The 20,080-nt window shown below is 40.8% G+C and overlaps 1 non-coding gene across 1 annotated transcript; it reads left to right on the forward strand.

Moving 5' to 3' along the window:
* The first annotated feature begins 19,097 nt into the window (after nucleotides 1-19,097).
* Nucleotides 19,098-19,205, forward strand: LOC112753521 (small nucleolar RNA R71). Its single transcript, XR_003177906.1, has one exon. It is a non-coding gene; the product is annotated as a small nucleolar RNA R71 (small nucleolar RNA).
* The last annotated feature ends 875 nt before the right edge of the window (nucleotides 19,206-20,080 follow it).

Consider the following 20,080-nt stretch of genomic DNA (forward strand, 5'->3'; position numbering starts at 1 on the left):
CAGATGTTCCAAGAAGTTGAGTTAAGTAGGTGGGAAATTAAATTGAGAAAATTCAAATAATATGAAATAAAAGCCTTGACTGGGAGTTGATTAGTTGGAATCTCTATTGTTGATGGGATGATTTCAAGATTAATTTATAATTAATGGTTGTTCTATTTAGTTATCCTTTACTAAGTAAAGAAAAGTCAAATAAGTTGGAATGCTAGACCTGTTCACGAGTTGCAACCCACTTAGTTCAAAGGGATTGGTGTTAGTGATTAGATAATAATCCAACAGTTAACCCAATTACAATTTTTCTTTCAATCCTTCCAACTCAAGAGTTCCTTTCAATCAACTCCCTATCAAGTGAGGGAACTACTCACTCATTGCAAATAATAAATCCATAACACATGAAAGGGAATTAAAAGAAGACATGATTATTGGAATGAAAAATAAATTAAAATGGAAGAAATAATCCTTGTACTAAATAATCATGAAAGTATTCAAATGACAAAATTGAACAAAGCAAAGAACATGGAAGAATAAAACCAAGTTAAGAGAACGAACTAGAATGACGAAGTCTTGATGAGGAAATAACTCTTCTCAATGTTCCAATGCTAAGACCAATTGAAAATTAAAATTCCTAAAACCTCGAGAAAGAAAACCTAAAGGCGTAAAACTAGATCTAAAACTTAAAACTGTGTAGAATGAATGTTCTCTTTTGTTTCTACATATTCTCTGGCTCTAGTCTGCTGTTCCGGTCCGAAAACTGGGTCGAAATAAGGTCCAAAATCGCCCCCAGCGAATTCTGCAGATTATGCAGATCGCACATGTCACGCGATCGCATCATCCATGCGGACGCGTCATTCGCGCTTTTCCTTGCCACGCGTTCGCGTCGTCCACGCTACCGCGTCGCTTGAACTTTTCCAATCCGCGCGGCCGCGTGAGCCATGCGGCCGCGTCACTGCGATTTGCTCTCCTTCGCGCGGTCGCGTGAGCCATGCGACCGCGTCACTTCTCGCTAGTTATCTCCTCAAATTCTTGTGTTCCTTCCATTTTTGCTAGCTTCCTTTCCAATCTCCAACTCATTCATGCCCTATAAAGTCTGAAACACTCAACACACAGATCACGGCATCGAATGGAATAAAGGAGAATTAAAATTACATAATTAAAGTCTCTAGGAAGCAGTTTTCAAACATGTTGTAAATTCAGGAAGGAATTATAATTTCATGCTAATTTAATGAATAAGTGGGTAAGGATCATGATAAAACCAAATAATTAAACACAATATAAACCATAAAATAGTGGTTTATCAACCTCTCCACACTTGAACATTAGCATGTCCTCATGCTTAATTGAAGGAGATAAGGAAATAATGAATATGTAGAAATTCATGAAATGCAATGCAAGCCTATATATATATATAAATAAATGCAACTATATGATTCTTGCCCACTTGATCAAAAGCAAATAAGCTCTTCAAGACAATTACAAATCAAATTCCACTAATTCTATCATTTTACAATAAAATAGATAAAAGTGCAAGAAGATAGCTCATGAAAGCAGGGAACATGAAAATTCAAGCATTGAACCCTCACTGATAATGTATGTACGCTCTAATCTCTAGTGTATAGGGTAAACACTCTATCCTTCTCTAATCATGCTTTCTAACTTTTGTTCTTCTCCTAACCAATCAACAACAGTTAATATACCAATGCAAACATCATGAGGTCTTTTTAAGGTTGTAATGGGGCTAAGGTACAGGTAGGGGTATACATTTGGTCAAGTGAGCTCATAAATTGAATCCTTAATTAACCCAAGCTTCAACCCAACCTATATATTTTTAATGTAATCTTAAAGTTCATACCTAGCTACCCAGAATTTCCTTTTTCTATTCATACTCATGTATCAACTTTATATTTGATTCTATCATATGTGCATTGATCTTTGAATTATGAATTTAACATTGGGATAATTTTGTCCCCTTATTTATTTATATAATTTTTTTTTGACATTAAAATAAATATAGCTTATCAATGCACATAGATTTTTAATTCTTATAGTTTCACATGAGTAGGTATCCAAATTCCCATTAAATTCTCATGACACATTCCCTTAACAACTTTTGTTCCCACAATTTCCCATACTTAACTAGCACACACAATTCTATCTTAAGCTAACCAAAGATTCAATTTGGGATATACAATTGTTTTTCAGCTGAAAGTTAGTAATGTGGTAAAATATAGAACAAATTGGATTTAAAGGCTCAAGGTGGTTAACAAAGGTAATTGAAAAGGGTAGGCTTAATTTGGATAAGTGAGTTTAAACAAATAATGGCCTCAATCATGTGTAAGCATGCAAATATAATAAATATTGGACATATAAAATAAAACAAAATATAGATTACAATCATAGAGAAGTAAACACACAAGAATGAAATAATTATGGTTAAATAATGTAACCATACATAAAGGCTCAAATCTTTCACAGGTTGTGTGTTCTATAGCTCAAATGTCATCTTCCAAATACAACTCAAGCAAATTTATCATAAAATTTTGAAAAATTAGTGAAATTTTGTTCCAAAGATAGAGTCTTAAAAGAAACTTATTGTCTTTTCAATCAAGTAGAACATGCATGCAACTATCCTAACCTGTGCAATTTATTCTATTCTATAAAAGAAAAAAAATCTAACTAAAGTATCATAATTATTGGTGCTAGAGAAGAGAAATTACCTCTGGAAGTCAGGTATTGACCGATCTTCCCACACTTAAGGCTTTGCACCGTCCTCGGTGCCGTCTGTCAGGAACAGGGGTGGGCTGGTAGCAGTATCTCCACAATCGGGACCGTCTTGGCTCCTTGTGCTGGTAAAAGAAGTGGAGTCCGGGGTATCCGAGTCCCTGAAGTGTCCCTTGAGTAGCTCTTTGAGGTGTTTGAATTGGCGCTCGTTACGGCGCTCTCTCATCTTTGCTTTCTGTTCTTGCCGATCCAACCTGTCGATTATCTGCTGGAGCAATTCATCAGTTGTAGGTGCTTGTGGGGTTGAAGAAGGATTTTCTTCAACTAGAGTAGTAGAAAGGCTTGTAGTGGTTGCTGGGAGTCTGAGGTATTTCTCGTTAGGGACATACTGATCATCCCGCGGTAGCACGGCTTTGGTGTCCCCAGCTCTGTAGGAGACTCCGGCTGCTGAGACAAGATCTGAGACCAAGGCGGGGAAAGGTAAGTTGCCCGCAATTTGTACATGTTCCATAGCATTCCGGATATGTCTTGAGAGATTCAGAGGTTGGTCTGTAAGGATGCACCAAAGTAGAACAGCCATGTCCGCAGTGAAGGAGGACTCATGAGTACTCGGAAAGACGTAATAGGACATGATCTGTGCCCATACGCGAGCCTCCAAGGTAGGTGCTGAAGCCAAGATTCTCTTAGGGCGGGTACGGTGGTATCTGTAGATCTAACGGCTGCCAGGTAATGCGATAACTCCGAGAACGGAGTCCTAGTCAAATTGGTACCTCTGGCGCTTAAGTGCGGCTTCTTGGAAGGTGTCCATTCCTTCTGGAATAGGGGGAAGACTCAGAGCTTGCTGAATGGCCTCTTCTGTGATGGGGACTTGCTTCTGCCGGACATAAACAGACTGTAGGGTTGGCATGTAGAAGTTAGAGTAGAACTCAACTACCAAAGAAAGATTGACCTGCCTTGGCTGTCTCCGTAGGAAACCCCATTGTCTTCGTGCAATTTGCGGCTCAACAAAGGAAGCAATATTGGATGGGAGGATAAGAAGGTATTCATTGTTATAGTTTCTTTCTGCCAGGATAGGGAACATCTGCTCACAGTAGCGATTGGGAAATCGCGTAGTGTCCTTTGCTGGAAAGGCTTTCTCCTTTTCCTCAACCTTTATTATCCTCTTAACTCTTTTTGTTGAGGGCTTGACTGCGGTTGAAGAAGGCTCTGCCACTAATGCTCTTTTAGTTCCTCTTCTTGCTGGTGGTTTGGAAGTAGCTTTCTCTTTTCCTTTCTTGGTGGCCATCCTGAAAGAAAAGAAGAGAAAGTAAATTAAATTCAAAGAGATATACAACAAGGAAGGAAATGGAAAAGAGGGTGATGGGTGCACATTAAGATATACTGACATTATCACATGCTCGCGAGTACACGTGAAAAGCCAACAATGGAAAATAGCTAGTGCATATAAAGAAAAGTGACTGCAAGGTGTTTATTGGCATGCCGGCAAAGGGCATGAGTAGCATAGACCAAGCAATACTTTGTAACAAACCATCACGTTTGTATTGACAATTAAATTCAATTAATACAATAGTAAAGGAAAGTTGTGAAAAGCAAGCATTGACTAGTATAACAACAGAGAGAAGTGCATAATGCCAATTGAGCTTTTTCACAAACACATAGCATGCATGGTGAATAAGGTATAGAAAATATGAAGGTGAACATGCAAGCAATCCCTTAAATAGAATAAAAATAATTGTCAAACAATTTGCAACAATCCACAAGCATATAATGAGGGATAATGACTCAAAAAAAATTTTCTAACACCATGTAAAAAGGAAAAGAAAAATAAAGAAAATATGAATAATGAAAAGAAAAAAAAAGAAAAGAAAATACATATAAAATAATAAGAATGATAGAAAAAGAAAGAGGGAAGAAGAAAGTAAAACCTTGTTAATGGATGTGAGATAGAGAGTGAAAGGTAAGATAGAAGGGAGAAGGGGGAAGGAAGAAATAAGGAGGGAAAAGAAAAACTAGGATTTGGAAGAGAGAAAGATAAGATAATTTGGCAATTTAGGTTGAGCTGTGCGGCGCACGCGACTCGGCCGCGTGGGGCACGCGTTCGCGTGAATGCGCTTCAAGTAAGGTGACGCGATCGCGTCGGTCACGCGGTCGTGTGACCCATGTTATGCTTCTGGCGCGAGTGCAGCCTCGCACCAGCACAACTCTCTGTTCAAATTAATTTATTTGCCAAAATTGGGGTGGCGCGATCGCGTGGGTCACGCGATCGCGTGAGTGTGCGTCAGAAAATGGATGACGCGGCCGCGTCGGTGACGCGGTCGCGTGATAAGGATTATGCTTCCAGCACCAATCCAGCATCACTCTCGCACAATATTTCATTGTGCACCCTTTTACGTCGAAAACTTCAGGGCACGCGGCCGCTGGGACACGCAGTCGCGTGGGAGGCCATGATTCCCATGTGACGCGAACGCGTCAGCGACGCGAATGCATCAGCGACGCGGTCGTGTGGATTGATTTGTGCCATTGGCACGCCTGCAGCCACACTCAAGCGTAACTTTCTGTTCATTTTTATTTTTCTTTACTCTCCCTGTGACGCGGACGCGTCGCGTAGCAAATTTTTTTTTTTTTGGAAAATAAAAACATGTAAATGCAGATGCACGAAAGTACTAAGAAAGAGAAGAGTTATTGAATAGGAAAAACTAAAAATAAAGAAAAGAACGATCATACCATGGTGGGTTGTCTCCCACCTAGCACTTTGCTTTAACGTCCGTAAGTTGGACGCTCCAATAGCTCAATCTTCTGCTATGTGGGGATCTTCCAAGAGGAAGATCTCAAGCTCCTTGTTTCTCTGTACCTTCTCGCCATGGTATAGCTTCAGGCATTGTCCATTAACCTTAATAAGTTCAGAGCTTGAAGGATGGCTTAGGTGATAAACTCCGTACGGTTCGGCCTTCTCTACTCTATATGGACCTTCCCATCTTGATCTCAACTTACCTGGCATGAGCCTTAGTTGAGATTTGTAAAGGAGGACTAAATCCCCAGGTTGGAACTCTTTTTTCTTGATGTTTTGATCGTGTACAACCTTCATCTTTTCCTTGTATATTCTGGAGATTTCATAAGCTTCTAGGCGAAGGCTCTCCAGTTCCTGCAGTTGCAACTTCCTTTCAGCTCCGGCTTTCTCAATTCCCATGTTGCACTCCTTAACTGCCCAAAACGCTCTGGGTTCTACTTCAACTGGGAGGTGACAAGCTTTTCCATAAACCAAGCGGAAAGGACTCATCCCAATAGGTGTCTTGTATGCTGTTCTATATGCCCAGAGTGCATCTTGTAGCCTGGTGCTCCAGTCTTTTCTATGAGGCTTTACTATCTTTTGCAAGATACGCTTAATTTCTCTATTTGACACCTCGGCTTGCCCATTAGTTTGGGGATGGTAAGCTGTTGTAACTTTATGAATTATCCCATGCTTCTTCATTAATCCTGTTAGTCTCCTGTTACAAAAATGGGTGCCTTGATCGCTCACGATTGCTCGTGGTGATCCGAAGCGACATATAATATGGTTTCTCACAAAGGAAACAACAGTGTTAGCATCATCAGTGCGGGTAGGAATTGCTTCCACCCATTTGGAAACATAATCCACAGCTAACAATATATAAAAATATCCATTAGAATTTGGAAATGGACCCATGAAGTCAATGCCCCAAACATAAAAAATTTCACAGAAAAGCATAATTTGTTGAGGCATCTCATCCCTCCTAGATATATTACCAAATTTCTGGCATGGGAGACAAGATTTACAAAACTCAGCAGCGTCTTTAAAAAGAGTAGGCCACCAGAATCCACAGTCTAAGATCTTTCTAGCTGTTCTTTGAGGACCAAAATGTCCTCCACTCTCAGATGAGTGACAGGCCTCTAAAATGGACTGGAATCCTGATTGAGGCACACAACGTCTAATTACTTGATCAGCGCCACATCTCCATAAATATGGGTCATCCCATGTATAATATTTAGACTCGCTTTTCAGCTTGTCTCTTTGATACTTAGAAAAATTTGGAGGAAATGTGCGGCTAACTAAATAATTAGCAACAGGTGCATACCAAGGGACTACCTTAGATACTGCTTGCAGGTTATCAAAAGGAAAATTATCATCTATAGGAGTAGAATCATCCTTAATATGCTCAAGGCGACTCAAGTGGTCTGCCACTAAATTCTGATTACCACTCCTATCCTTTATTTCTAAATCAAATTCTTGTAACAGTAGTATCCAACGTATGAGTCTTGGTTTGGATTCCTTTTTAGCTAATAGATACTTTAAAGCTGCATGGTCCGAATACACTACTACTCTAGTACCAAGTAAATAAGCTCGGAATTTATCCAGAGCAAAAACAATAGCAAGAAGCTCTTTCTCAGTAGTAGTATAGTTGGACTGGGCAGTGTCTAAAGTCTTAGACGCATAAGCAATAACGAAAGGATCCTTACCTTCACGCTGAGCCAGCGCTGCTCCTACTGCATGGTTGGAAGCATCGCACATGATTTCAAACGGCTGGCTCCAGTCTGGTCCTCTCACAATTGGAGCTTGAGTCAGAGCAATCTTCAGCTTATCAGACGCCTGTTTGCAATCCTCACTGAACTCGAACTCAATATCCTTCTGTAGTAATCTGGATAAGGAAAGTGCGGCCTTACTAAAGTCCTTAATAAATCTCCTGTAAAAACCTGCATGGCCATGAAATGAACGGACTTCCCTCACAAAAGAGGGGTAAGGTAGACTAGAAATAACATTCACCTTTGCTGGGTCTACAGAAATGCCATTATTAGATACCATATGTCCTAGTACAATTCCTTGTTTTACCATAAAGTGACATTTTTCAAAATTTAATACAAGGTTTGTATTAACACATCTATCTAATACTCTAGATAATCCATCTAAGCAAAGGCTAAAAGAATCAGCATAAATGCTAAAATCGTCCATAAAAACTTCCATACAGTCCTCAATAAGATCAGAGAAAAGACTCATCATGCACCTTTGGAAAGTAGCTGGTGCATTGCACAAGCCAAATGGCATTCTCTTGTAAGCATAAGTCCCAAAAGGACATGTAAAAGTAGTCTTTTCCTGATCCTCAGGAGCTATATGAATCTTGAAATAACCTGTGTAACCATCTAAAAAGCAATAATGTGATTTACCTGACAGGCGATCCAGCATTTGATCAATGAATGGAAGTGGGTAGTGATCCTTACGGGTAGCTTGGTTGAGACGCCTGTAATCAATGTAGACTCTCCAAGCATTCTGAACTCTAGTTGCTATGAGCTCTCCATGCTCATTCTTCACTGTAGTGACTCCAGACTTCTTGGGCACCACTTGTACTAGGCTTACCCATTCACTGTCTGAAATGGGATATATGATACCGGCTTCCAATAGTCTGGTCACTTCCTTTTTGACAACTTCCAAGATGGTGGGATTCAATCTTCTTTGGGGTTGACGGACAGGTCTTGCTCCCTCTTCTAGAAATATTCTGTGCTCACATACTTGAGGGTTGATGCCTACTATGTCTGCCAAGCTCTACCCAATTGCCTTCTTATGCTTCCTCAGCACATCAAGTAACTGCTCTTCTTGTTGAGAAGTAAGTTCCCTTGCAATGATAACTGGAAACCTCTGCTCATCTTCGAGATAAGCATATTTGAGATGCGGAGGGAGGGGTTTTAATTCTAACTTTTGATCATGGGCAGGCTCTAGATTATCTGGAGCTTGTGAAAATGACGAAGTGCCCTCATTGTCAGTTAAGAGGGTCCCCATACTTGGACCTTGTCCAGTGTGCCTCTCTTCTAACTCTTCCTTGTGAACTTCAGCTACACTTTCATCTATGACATCACACTGAAAGATAGAACGATCTTCTGGGGGGTTGTTAATGATTCCATTCAGATTGAAGACTACTATGCGGCCATCTATTTCAAAGGAGTATGTTCCTGAAAAGGCATCCAATTTGAATTTTGATGTCTTCAGGAATGGTCTTCCAAGTAGGATTGATGATGGCTTATCTGAATCATTATGGGGCATCTCCAAGATATAAAAATCAGTGGGAAATGTAAGCCCTTTAATGTTTACCAAAACATCTTCAGCAACTCCAGCCACTGTAATAATGCTTTTATCTGCTAACACAAAACGAGTTGCCGACCTTTTTAAGGGAGGGAGCCTCAAAATATCATATATAGACAAAGGCATTATACTGACACATGCTCCTAAATCACATATGCAATTATAAATTACTACACCACCAATAGTACAGCTAACTATACAAGGACCTGGATCACTACATTTTTCAGGTAATCCTCCCATTAAAGTAGATATAGAACTACCTAAAGGAATAGTTTCTAATTCATTAATTTTGTCTTTATGGATACATAAGTCTTTTATAAACTTTGCATATTTAGGTACCTGCTGAATAACATCAAAAAGAGGAACAATTACCTCAACCTTTTTGAATATTTCTACCATTTTGGGGTCGGGTTCCAGCTGCTTCCTGGACTTCTTTGCAAGTTGTGGAAATGGAATAGGAGTAGTGTTTTCTGTGGTGTTTGCGCCTTTTGGTGTTTCCTCCTGTGATTGAGCTATTTCTTCTTCAGCTATGTCCTGTATGTCCTCTTCCTCTTCAACATCTTCTATTTCTACTACCTCTTCAGCTGAGGTATGTCCTGGTGGGCTTGGATCCTCCTGATTCCTCTCCTACAGTGTAGTTCCAGACCTTAGGGTGATGGCATTAATGCCTCCCTTTGGATTGGGTAATGGTTGAGAGGGGATTCCAGTGGAGCTTGAAGGTTGGTTACTGGAATTTTGCATTGATCCAATCTGTGACATAAGATCTTGCAAAGTAGAGGTGAGACCATTCAGACTGGCATTAATACTATTCATGATGTTACTTTCCATGGTCAGTTGTCTTCGCTCAAAAGATTGTAGTAGCTCTTCATTAGGAGATACAGAAGAATGAGTAAATTGAGAGGTCTGCTGTTGATTGTTCTATGGTCCTTGGTTTTACCTCAGGTGAGGTGCTCTGTAAGGTTGATTCTGCTGCCTGTTGTTGTTATTATTCCATCTCTGATTTCCCTGATTATCTCTGCCTCCTTTGTTATTGTTGTCCATCCAAATCTGGTTAGAATTGTCCTGCCATCCATGGTTATTATTTCCACCTTGATTGTACCCTTGGTTGGGGCGGTCATAGAAGTTATGAGTGGATGCCACCATGTTGTCTTCTTGTTGGAGCTGCGGGCATTCATCAGTGTAATGGCTATAATCAGCACAGATTCTGCAAATTCTTTGCGAGACTAATTGTTGGTTTTGCTGTAGCGAAGGAGGTTGAGCTTGCTGAGTTTGTTGTTGATTCAATTGCATCTGCTTTAGCAAGTTGGTCATCTCACATATACTCTGAGCTAGAGCCGCAGTCTCTCTGCTAGAGGATACTTCAGCAACGGCTTTTGAACGGCCTTGCTTTTGTCTGTGGTTCTTAGTAGATTCAGCTAAATCACTGATCAATTGCCAAGCCTCATCAGTGGTCTTGTACTTCTTCATAGACCCATTGCTAGCACTTTCCAATGTGGTCTTATCTTGGGGCCTCATGCCCTATGTGATATAGCTAAGTAACACTATCTTGTCAATCATGTGGTGGAGGCATGCTTCCAGAAGATTATTGAAGTGCTCCTAGTATTGAAAGAGAGTCTCATTGTCATCCTGAACAATTGTGAAAATATCCTTCCTCAGTTTATTAGTAACTTCAGATGGAAAGAATTTCTCCAAAAACTCCTTTCTGAGTGTATCCCAGTTGGATACATTTGCTAGAGGTTGAGTGTAGTACCACTCTCTTGCTTTTCCCTCAAGAGAAAACGGGAAAGCTTTCAGCAAAATTGAAGTTTCATCAGTACCATCACGCTTGACAGTAGAACAGGCTGCCTGAAAATCTCTCAAGTGCTTGATAGGCTCTTGAGCAGGTAGGCCATGAAACTTGGGCATCAAATTTAGCAGTGCGGTCTTTATTTCAAAATCTGTAGCTATCGCTGGATGATGCGCTTGAAACGGTTGCATTGTAAAATCAGGGGCTCCTTCCTTCTGGATGGTAACTCTCCTAGCTGCCATGTCTTCTGCACGTAAAACAACCGAATCAGTAGAACGGGGGCTGGTTTCTTCCTCAAGTTCACTTTCAGATCCGCCCTCAGAGCGGACTAACCGATGCTGTTCTCGCCTTATTCGTGAAATAGTCCTTTCAATTTCAGGATCAAATATTAGCAAGCGCGGATCAGGAAGTGAACGTGTCATTTGACGAAAGAAACATGCAGCCCATAGTAGCAAAATAAAATAAAATGCAAATAAATAAATTCTAATTAATAACTTTTTCACTCTATTGCAACTCCCCGGCAATGGCGCCAAAAATTGATGAGGCACAGAAGTTGGTGAATTAAAAATTATTAAAATAGTTACGTTGCAAGTATAGTTCTTAACTCACCGAAAATCTGCCTATCAATTTAGAAATATGTCACAGAGAGTTTAAATAAAAAATTACTGGGAGTTTAAGTCCCAGGTCGTCTCCCAACGAGTTGCAGAAAAGTGTGCTATTTTATTAATCTGATGTTCCAAGAAGTTGAGTTAAGTAGGTGGGAAATTAAATTGAGAAAATTCAAATAATATGAAATAAAAGCCTTGACTGGGAGTTGATTAGTTGGAATCTCTATTGTTGATGGGATGATTTCAAGATTAATTTATAATTAATGGTTGTTCTGTTTAGTTATCCTTTACTAAGTAAAGGAAAGTCAAACAAGTTGAAATGCTAGATCTGTTCACGAGTTGCAACCCACTTAGTTCAAAGGGATTGGTGTTAGTGATTAGATAACAATCCAACAGTTAACCCAATTACAATTTTTCTTTCAATCCTTCCAACTCAAGAGTTCCTTTCAATCAACTCCCTATCAAGTGAGGGAACTACTCACTCATTGCAAATAATAAATCCATAACACATGAAAGGGAATTAAAAGAAGACATGATTATTGGAATGAAAAATAAATTAAAATGGAAGAAATAATCCTTGTACTAAATAATCATGAAAGTATTCAAATGACAAAATTGAACAAAGCAAAGAACATGGAAGAATAAAACCAAGTTAAGAGAACGAACTAGAATGACGAAGTCTTGATGAGGAAATAACTCTTCTCAATGTTCCAATGCTAAGACCAATTGAAAATTAAAATTCCTAAAATCTCGAGAAAGAAAACCTAAAGGCGTAAAACTAGATCTAAAACTTCAAACTGTGTAGAATGAATGTTCTCTTTTGTTTCTGCATATTCTCTGGCTCTAGTCTGCTGTTCCAGGCCGAAAACTGGGTCGAAATAAGGTCCAAAATTGCCCCCAGCGAATTCTGTAGATTATGCAGATCGCACATGTCACGCGATCGCGTCATCCAAGCGGACGCGTCATTCGCGCTTTTCCTTGCCACGCGTTCGCGTCGTCCACGCTACCGCGTCGCTTGATCTTTTCCAATCCGCGCGGCCGCGTGAGCCATGTGGCCGCGTCACTGCGATTTGCTCACCTTCGTGCGGTCGCGTGAGCCATGCGACCGCGTCACTTCTCGCTGGTTATCTCCTCAAATTCTTGTGTTCCTTCCATTTTTGCTAGCTTCCTTTCCAATCTCCAACTCATTCATGCCCTATAAAGTCTGAAACACTCAACACACAGATCACGGCATTGAATGGAATAAAGGAGAATTAAAATTACATAATTAAAGTCTCTAGGAAGCAGTTTTCAAACATGCTGTAAATTCAGGAAGGAATTATAATTTCATGCTAATTTAATGAATAAGTGGGTAAGGATCATGATAAAACCACACAATTAAACACAATATAAACCATAAAATAGTGGTTTATCAATCGCGCTCCTTTGCTGGGAAGGCTTTTTCTTTATCATCAACCTTTATAATCCTCTTAGTTGTTTTTGTTGAGGGTTTAACTGCAGTTGAAGAGGGCTCTGCCACTAATGCTCTTTTTGTTCCTCTTCTTGCTGGTGGTTTGGGAGTAGCTTTCTCTTTTCCTTTCTTGGTGGTCATCCTGAAAGGGAGAAAAGAGGAAGTATGTCAAAATGTCGAGGGGTAAAGCAAGGAATATGATGGTATGGGTGGCAATCAATGTACATTAAAGATGAATGAAGTGAACACATGGTCATGACTACATGTGAAAAGTTCATCAAAGGGAAAAAAGCAAGTGCATGTCTGGGTAATTAGATGCAAGATGTTTATTGGCATGCTGGCAAAGGCATGAGTAGCATAGATCAAGCATCACTCATAACAAACCATCACGTTTGTATTGACAATTATATTCAACGAATAAAATATGAAAGGGGTTTTGTGAAAAACAAGCATTTAATAGTAGAATAGAATAATGTAGAAAAATGCATAAGGCCATATTGGCTTTTTCACAAACACATAGCATGCATGGTAAAGAAGGTATAGAAAGCATTAAAGTGAACATGCAAGCAACCCTTTAAAAAGGTAATATATAATTGCCAAACAATTTAATAACAATCCACAAGCATAGAATGAGAAATAATGACTCAAATAGATTTCCAACACCAAGTAAAAAGGAAAAAGAAAGAAAAAGAAAATATGGATAATGAAAGTAAAAAGAAAAGAAAAGAAAGTAAAATATAAAATATAAAAATAAGAAGAATAATAGAAAACTAAGGGGAGAAGAAGAAAAGAAAACCTTGTTAATAGGGGTGAGAGAGAGAGAGAGAGAGAGAGAGAGAGAGAGAGAGAGAGAATAGAAAGTGAGAAAGAAGGAATAAGGAAGAAGGAAGAAATAAGGTGGAAAAAGAGAAAATAGGATTTGAGGAAGAAATCAGGGAAGCTGTGCGGCGCAAGCGACGCGGCCGCGTGGGGCATGTGGTTGCGCGACTTGCGCTTATACTGATTGACGCGGTCGGGTCGGTCACGCGGTCGCATGACCCGTTTTAAGCTACTGGCGCGAGGGTAGCCTCACACTCGCACAACTCTCTGTTTGAAAGTTTATTTTTACCAAATCTGGGGTGACGCGATCGCGTGGGGCATGCGATCGCGTGAGTGGCCATTAAAAGGATATGACGTGGTCGTGTCGGTCATGCGGCCGCGTGGGAAGGATTGTGCGTTCAGCACCAATCTAGCACCACTCTAGCACAACTTTCGGTCGTGCACCCTTTTCACGTCGAATTCCAGGGCACGCGGCCGCGTGAGTGACGCGGTCACGTGGGAGGCCAGTGTTCCCGTTTGACGCGGATGCATCGACGACGCGGTCGCGTGGGGCGACTTGTGCCACTGGCATGCCTCCAGCCATGCTCTTGCGTGACTCTCTGTTCGTTTTATTATTTCCACCCATCTCCTGCGACGCGGACGCGTTAATGAGGCGGTCGCGTCGCGTGAATTTTTTTTTAAATAAAAGTATGTAAATGCAGACGCACGAATTGTACTAATAAAGTGAAGAGTTATTGAATAGGAAAAACCAAGAATAAAGAAAAGAATGATGATACCATGGTGGGTTGTCTCCCACCTAGCACTTTGCTTTAACATCCGTAAGTTGGACGCTCCACTAGCTCAAGCTTCGGCTATGTGGGGATCTTCCAAGAGGAAGATCTCAAGCTCCTTGGTTTTCTTCAGCTTTTTGCCATGGTACAACTTTAAACGATGTCCATTAACTTTGATAAGTTCAGAGCTTGAAGGATGGCTTAGGTGGTAAACTCCGTATGGTTCGGCCTTCTCTACTCTGTATGGACCTTCCCATCTTGATCTCAACTTGCCTGGCATGAGCCTCAGTCGAGATTTGTAAAGGAGGACCAAATCCCCAGGGTGGAACTCTTTTCTCTTGATGTGCTGATCATGTACAGCCTTCATCTTCTCCTTGTATAGTCTTGAGTTCTCATAAGCTTCTAGGCGAAGGCTTTCCAATTCTTGCAGTTGCAATTTCCTTTCAGCTCCGGCTTTTTCAATTCCCATGTTGCACTTCTTCACTGCCCAAAAGGCTTTGTGCTTTACTTCAACAGGGAGATGACAAGCTTTTCTATAAACTAAGCGGAAAGGACTCATCCCAATGGGTGTTTTGTATGCTGTTCTGTATGCCCAGAGTGCATCTTGTAGCCTGGTGCTCCAGTCTCTTCTATGAGGTTTGATTATCTTCTGCAAGATACGCTTTATCTCTCTGTTTGACACCTCGACTTGCCCATTAGTCTGAGGATGGTAGGCTGTTGCAACCTTGTGAATTATCCCATGCTTCTTCATTAATCCTGTTAGTCTCTTGTTACAAAATGGGTGCCTTGATCGCTCACGATTGCTCGTGGTGATCCAAAGGGACAAATAATGTGGTTTTTCACAAAGGAAATAACATTGTTAGCATCATCAGTGCGGGTAGGAATTGCTTCCACCCACGTGGAAACGTAATCTATAGCTAACAATATATAAAAATAACCATTAGAATTTGGAAATGTACTCATGAAGTCAATGCCCCAAACATAAAAAATTTCACAGAAAAGCATAATTTGTTGAGGCGTTTCATCCCTCTTGGATATATTACCAAATTTTTGGCATGGAAAACAAGATCTACAAAATTCAGCAACATCTCTAAAAAGTATAGGCCACCAGAATCCACAGTCTAAGATTTTTTTAGCTGTTCTTTGAGGGCCAAAATGTCCTCCACTCTCAGACGAGTGACATGCCTCTAAGATGGACTGGAATTCTGATTGAGGCACACACCGTCTAATTACCTGGTTAGCGCCACACTTTCATAAATATGGGTCATCTCATATATAATATTTAGACTCGCTTTTCAGCTTGTCTCTTTGATGCTTAGAAAAGTTTGGAGGAAAGGTGCGGCTAACTAGATAATTAGCTACAGGTGCATACCAAGGGACTACCTCAGATACTGCTTGCAGGTTATCAAATGGGAAATTATCAGCTATAGGAGTGGGGTCATCTGTAATGTGCTCACGGCGACTCAAATGGTCTGCCACTAAATTCTGGTTACCACTCCTATCCTTAACTTCTTAATCAAATTCTTGTAATAGCAGTATCCAATGTATAAGCCTTGGTTTGGAGTCCTTTTTAGCTAATAGATACTTTAGAGCTGCGTGGTCTGAGTACACTACTACCTTTGTACCAAGTAAATAGGCTCAAAATTTATCCAGAGAAAAAATAATAACAAGAATCTCTTTCTCAGTAGTAGTGTAATTGGACTGAGCGGCATCTAAAGTTTTAGACGCATAAGCAATAACAAAGGGGTCCTTACCTTCACGCTGAGCCAGTGCTGCTCCTACTGCATGGTTGGAGGCGTCGCACATTATTTCAAATGGCAGGCTCCAATCTGGTCCTCTCACAATTGGAGCTTGAGTCAGGACGGTCTTCAGCTTATCAAATGCTTGTTTGCAATCCTCACTGAACTCGAATTCAATATCTTTCTACAGTAGCCTGGATAAGGGAAGTGCTACCTTACTGAAGTCCTTAATGAATCTCCTGTAAAAACCTGCATGGCCAAGGAACAAACGGACTTCCCTCACAGAAGAGGGGTAAGGTAAACTAGAAATAACATCCACCTTTGCTGGATCTACAGAAATGCCAGTATTAGACACAACATGTCCTAGTACAATACCTTGTTTTACCATAAAGTGACATTTTTCAAAATTTAATACAAGGTTCATATTGATACATCTATCTAATACTCTAGATAATCCATCTAAGCAAAGGCTAAAGGAATCACCATACACACTAAAATCATCCATAAAAACTTCCATACAGTCCTCAATAAGATCAGAGAAAAGACTCATCATGCACCTTTGGAAGGTAGCTGGTGCATTGCACAAGCCAAAAGGCATTCTCCTGTAAGCATAAGTCCCAAAAGGACATGTAAAAGTGGTCTTTTCCTGATCCTCAGGAGCTATATGAATCTGGAAATAACCTGTGTAACCATCTAAAAAACAATAATGTGATTTACCTGACAGGCGATCCAGCATTTGATCAATGAATGGAAGAGGATAATGATCCTTACGAGTGGCCTGGTTGAGGCGTCTGTAGTCAATGCAGACCCTCCATGCATTCTGAACTCTGGTTGCCATGAGCTCTCTATGCTCATTCTTCACTGTAGTGACTCCAGACTTCTTGGGCACCACTTGTACTGGGCTTATCCAATCACTGTCCGAAATGGGTTAGATGATGTCTGCCTCCAGTAGTCTGGTCACTTCCTTCTTGACAACCTCTAAGATAGCGGGGTTCAGTCTTCTTTGGGGTTGACGGACAGGTCTTGCTCCCTCTTCTAAAAATATCCTATACTCAGACTTGAGGGTTGATGCCTACTATGTCTGCCAAACTCCAACCAATTGCCTTCTTATGCCTCCTCAGCACACTAAGTAACTGCTCTTCCTGTTGAGAAGTGAGTTCCCTTGCAATGATAACTGGAAACTTCTGTTCGTCCTTAAGGTAAGCATATTTGAGGTGTGGAGGAAGGGGTTTTAATTCCAACTTCTGATCATGGTCAGGCTCTGGGTTGTCTGGAGCTGGTGACAATGGTAAAGCACTGTCATTGTCCTCTGAGAATGTCCCCACACTTAGACCTTGTCCTATGTACTTCTCTTCAAATTCCTCCTGGTGAACTTCAGCTACGGTTTCATCTATAATGTCACACTAGAGAATATATTGATCCTCCGGAGGATGCTTCATAACTCCATTCAGATTGAAGATTACTACTCGGCCATCTATTTCAAAAGAGTATGTTCCTGAAAAAGCATCTAATTTGAACTTCGAGGTCTTTAGGAATGGTCTTCCGAGTAGGATTGATGATGGCTTCTCTGAGTCATTTTAGGGCATCTCCAGGATATAAAAATCAATGGGAAATGTGAGCCCCTTAATGCCCACTAATACATCTTCAGCAACTCCAGCCACTGTAACAATGCTTTTATCTGCTAACACAAAACGAGCTGCCGACCTTTTTAAGGGAGGGAGCCTCAAAATATCATATATAGACACAGGCATTATACTCACACATGCTCCTAAATCACACATGCAGTCAGAAAATACTACACCACCAATAGTACAATTAACCATACATGGACCTGGGTCACTACACTTTTCAGGTAAACCTCCCATTAAAGCAGATATGGAACTTCCTAAAGGAATAGTTTCTAATTCATTAATTTTGTCTTTATGTATACATAAATCTTTTAGAAACTTTGCATATTCAGGTACCTGTTGAATAACATCAAAAAGAGGAACAGTTACCTCAACCTTTTTGAATATCTCTACCATTTTGGGATCAGGTTCCAGCTGCTTCCTGGGCTTCCTTGCAAGTTGTGGAAATGGAATGGGAGTGGTGTCTTCTGCAGTGTCTGTGCCCTTTAGTGCTTCCTCCTGTGGTTGAACTTCTTCTTTTTCATCTATGTCCTGTATGTCCTCTTCCTCTTCAACATCTTCTATTTCCACTACCTCTTCAGCTGAGGCGTGTTCTGGTGGGCTTGGCTCCTCCTGATTCCTCTCCTGCAGTGTGGTTCCGGACCTTAGGGTGATGGCATTAATGCCACCCTTTGGATTGGGTAATGGTTGAGAGGGGATTCCACTGGAGCTCAAAGGTTGGTTATTGGAGTTATTCATTGATCCAATCTATGAGACAAGAGCTTGCAAAGTAGAGTTCAGACCATTTAGTGTAGTATAAAGGTTATTTTCCATGGTCTGTTGTCTCCGATCAATAGATTATAGTAAGTCATCATTAGAAGATGAAGAAGGATAAGTAATTTGAGAGGTCTGCTGTTGGATATTCTGTGGTCCTTGGGATTGCCTCAGGTGAGGTGCTCTGTAGGGCTGGTTCTGGTTCTGCTGCCTGTTGTTGTTGTCCCTCCAATTCTGGTTAGAATTGTCCTGCCATCCATGGCTGTAATTGCCACCTTGATTGTACCCTTGGTTGGGGCGGTCATAGAAGTTATGAGTGGCTGCCACGGTGTTGTCTTTCTGCTGGAGCTACGGACATTCATCAGTATAATGGCTATAATCAGCACAGATTCCGTAAACTCTCTGTGGGACTAACTTTGGCCTTGCTGTAGTGGAGAAGGTTGAGCTTGTTGAACTTGTTGTTGATTCAATTGCATCTGCTTCAGCAAGTTGGTCATTTCACAGATACTCTGAGTTAGAGCAGCAATCTCTCTGCTAGAGGATACTTCTGCAACGGCTTTTGAACGGCCTTGTTTCTGCCTGTGATTCCGAGTGGATTCAGCTAAGTCGCTGATTAATTGCCATGCCTCATCAGTGGTCTTATACTTTTTCATAGACCCATTTCTAGCACTTTCTAATGTGGTCTTATCTCTTATCTTGGGGCCTCATGCCCTGTGTGACGTAACCGAGTAACACTATCTTGTCAATCATATGGTGGGGGCATGCTTCCAGAAGATTATTGAAGCGCTCCCAGTACTCATAGAGAGTCTCGAATTCGTCCTGAACAATCATGGAAATGTCTTTCCTTAGTTTATCAGTAACTTCAGCTGGAAAGAACTTTTCCAAGAATTCTCTTCTAAGTGTATCCCAGTTGGATACAGTTGCTGCGGGTTAAGTGTAGTACCACAATCTTGTCTTTCCTTCAAGAGAAAATGGGAAAGCTTTCAACAGAATTGAAGTTTCATCTGCACCATCACGCATGACAGTAGAACAGGCTGCTTGAAAATCTCTCAGGTGCTTGATAGGCTCTTGAGTAGGTAAGCCATGAAACTTGGGCATCAAATTGATCAGTGCGGTCTTTATTTCAAAATTTGTAGCCACCGCTGGGTGATGCGCTTGAAACGGTTGCATTGTAAAATCAGGGGCTCCAGCCTCCTGGATAGTAACTCTCCTAGGTGCTTCCATGTCACGTACACGTAAATCAACCGAATTAGTAGAACGGGGGCTGGTTTCTTCCTCAAATGACGTTTCAGATCCGCCCTCTGAGAGGACTAACCGACGCCGAGCTTGCCTTATTCGTGAAATAGTTCTTTCAATCTCAGGATCGAATGCTGGCAAGCTTGGATCAGGAAGTGAACGCGTCATCTAACAAAAGAAACAAGCAGCTCATAGTAGCAAGATAAAATAAAATGCAAATAAATAAATTTGAATTAATAACTTTAGCACTCTACTGCAACTCCCCGGCAATGGCGCCAAAAATTGACGTGGCAGAAATTGGCGAGTCAAGAATTGTTATAAGATACGCGTTGCAAGTATAGTTCTTAACCAACCAGAATTCCGCTCATCAATTTAGAAGGTTGTCACAAAAATTAAAATTAAAATACTGGGAGTATGAATCCTAGGTCGTCTCCCAATGAGTTGTAGAAAGGTGTGCTATTTTATTAATCAGATGGGTTCAAAAAGGGGTT

Source organism: Arachis hypogaea, chromosome 15 (assembly GCF_003086295.3).
Source record: "Arachis hypogaea cultivar Tifrunner chromosome 15, arahy.Tifrunner.gnm2.J5K5, whole genome shotgun sequence".
NCBI classification, from domain to species: Eukaryota; Viridiplantae; Streptophyta; class Magnoliopsida; order Fabales; family Fabaceae; genus Arachis; species Arachis hypogaea.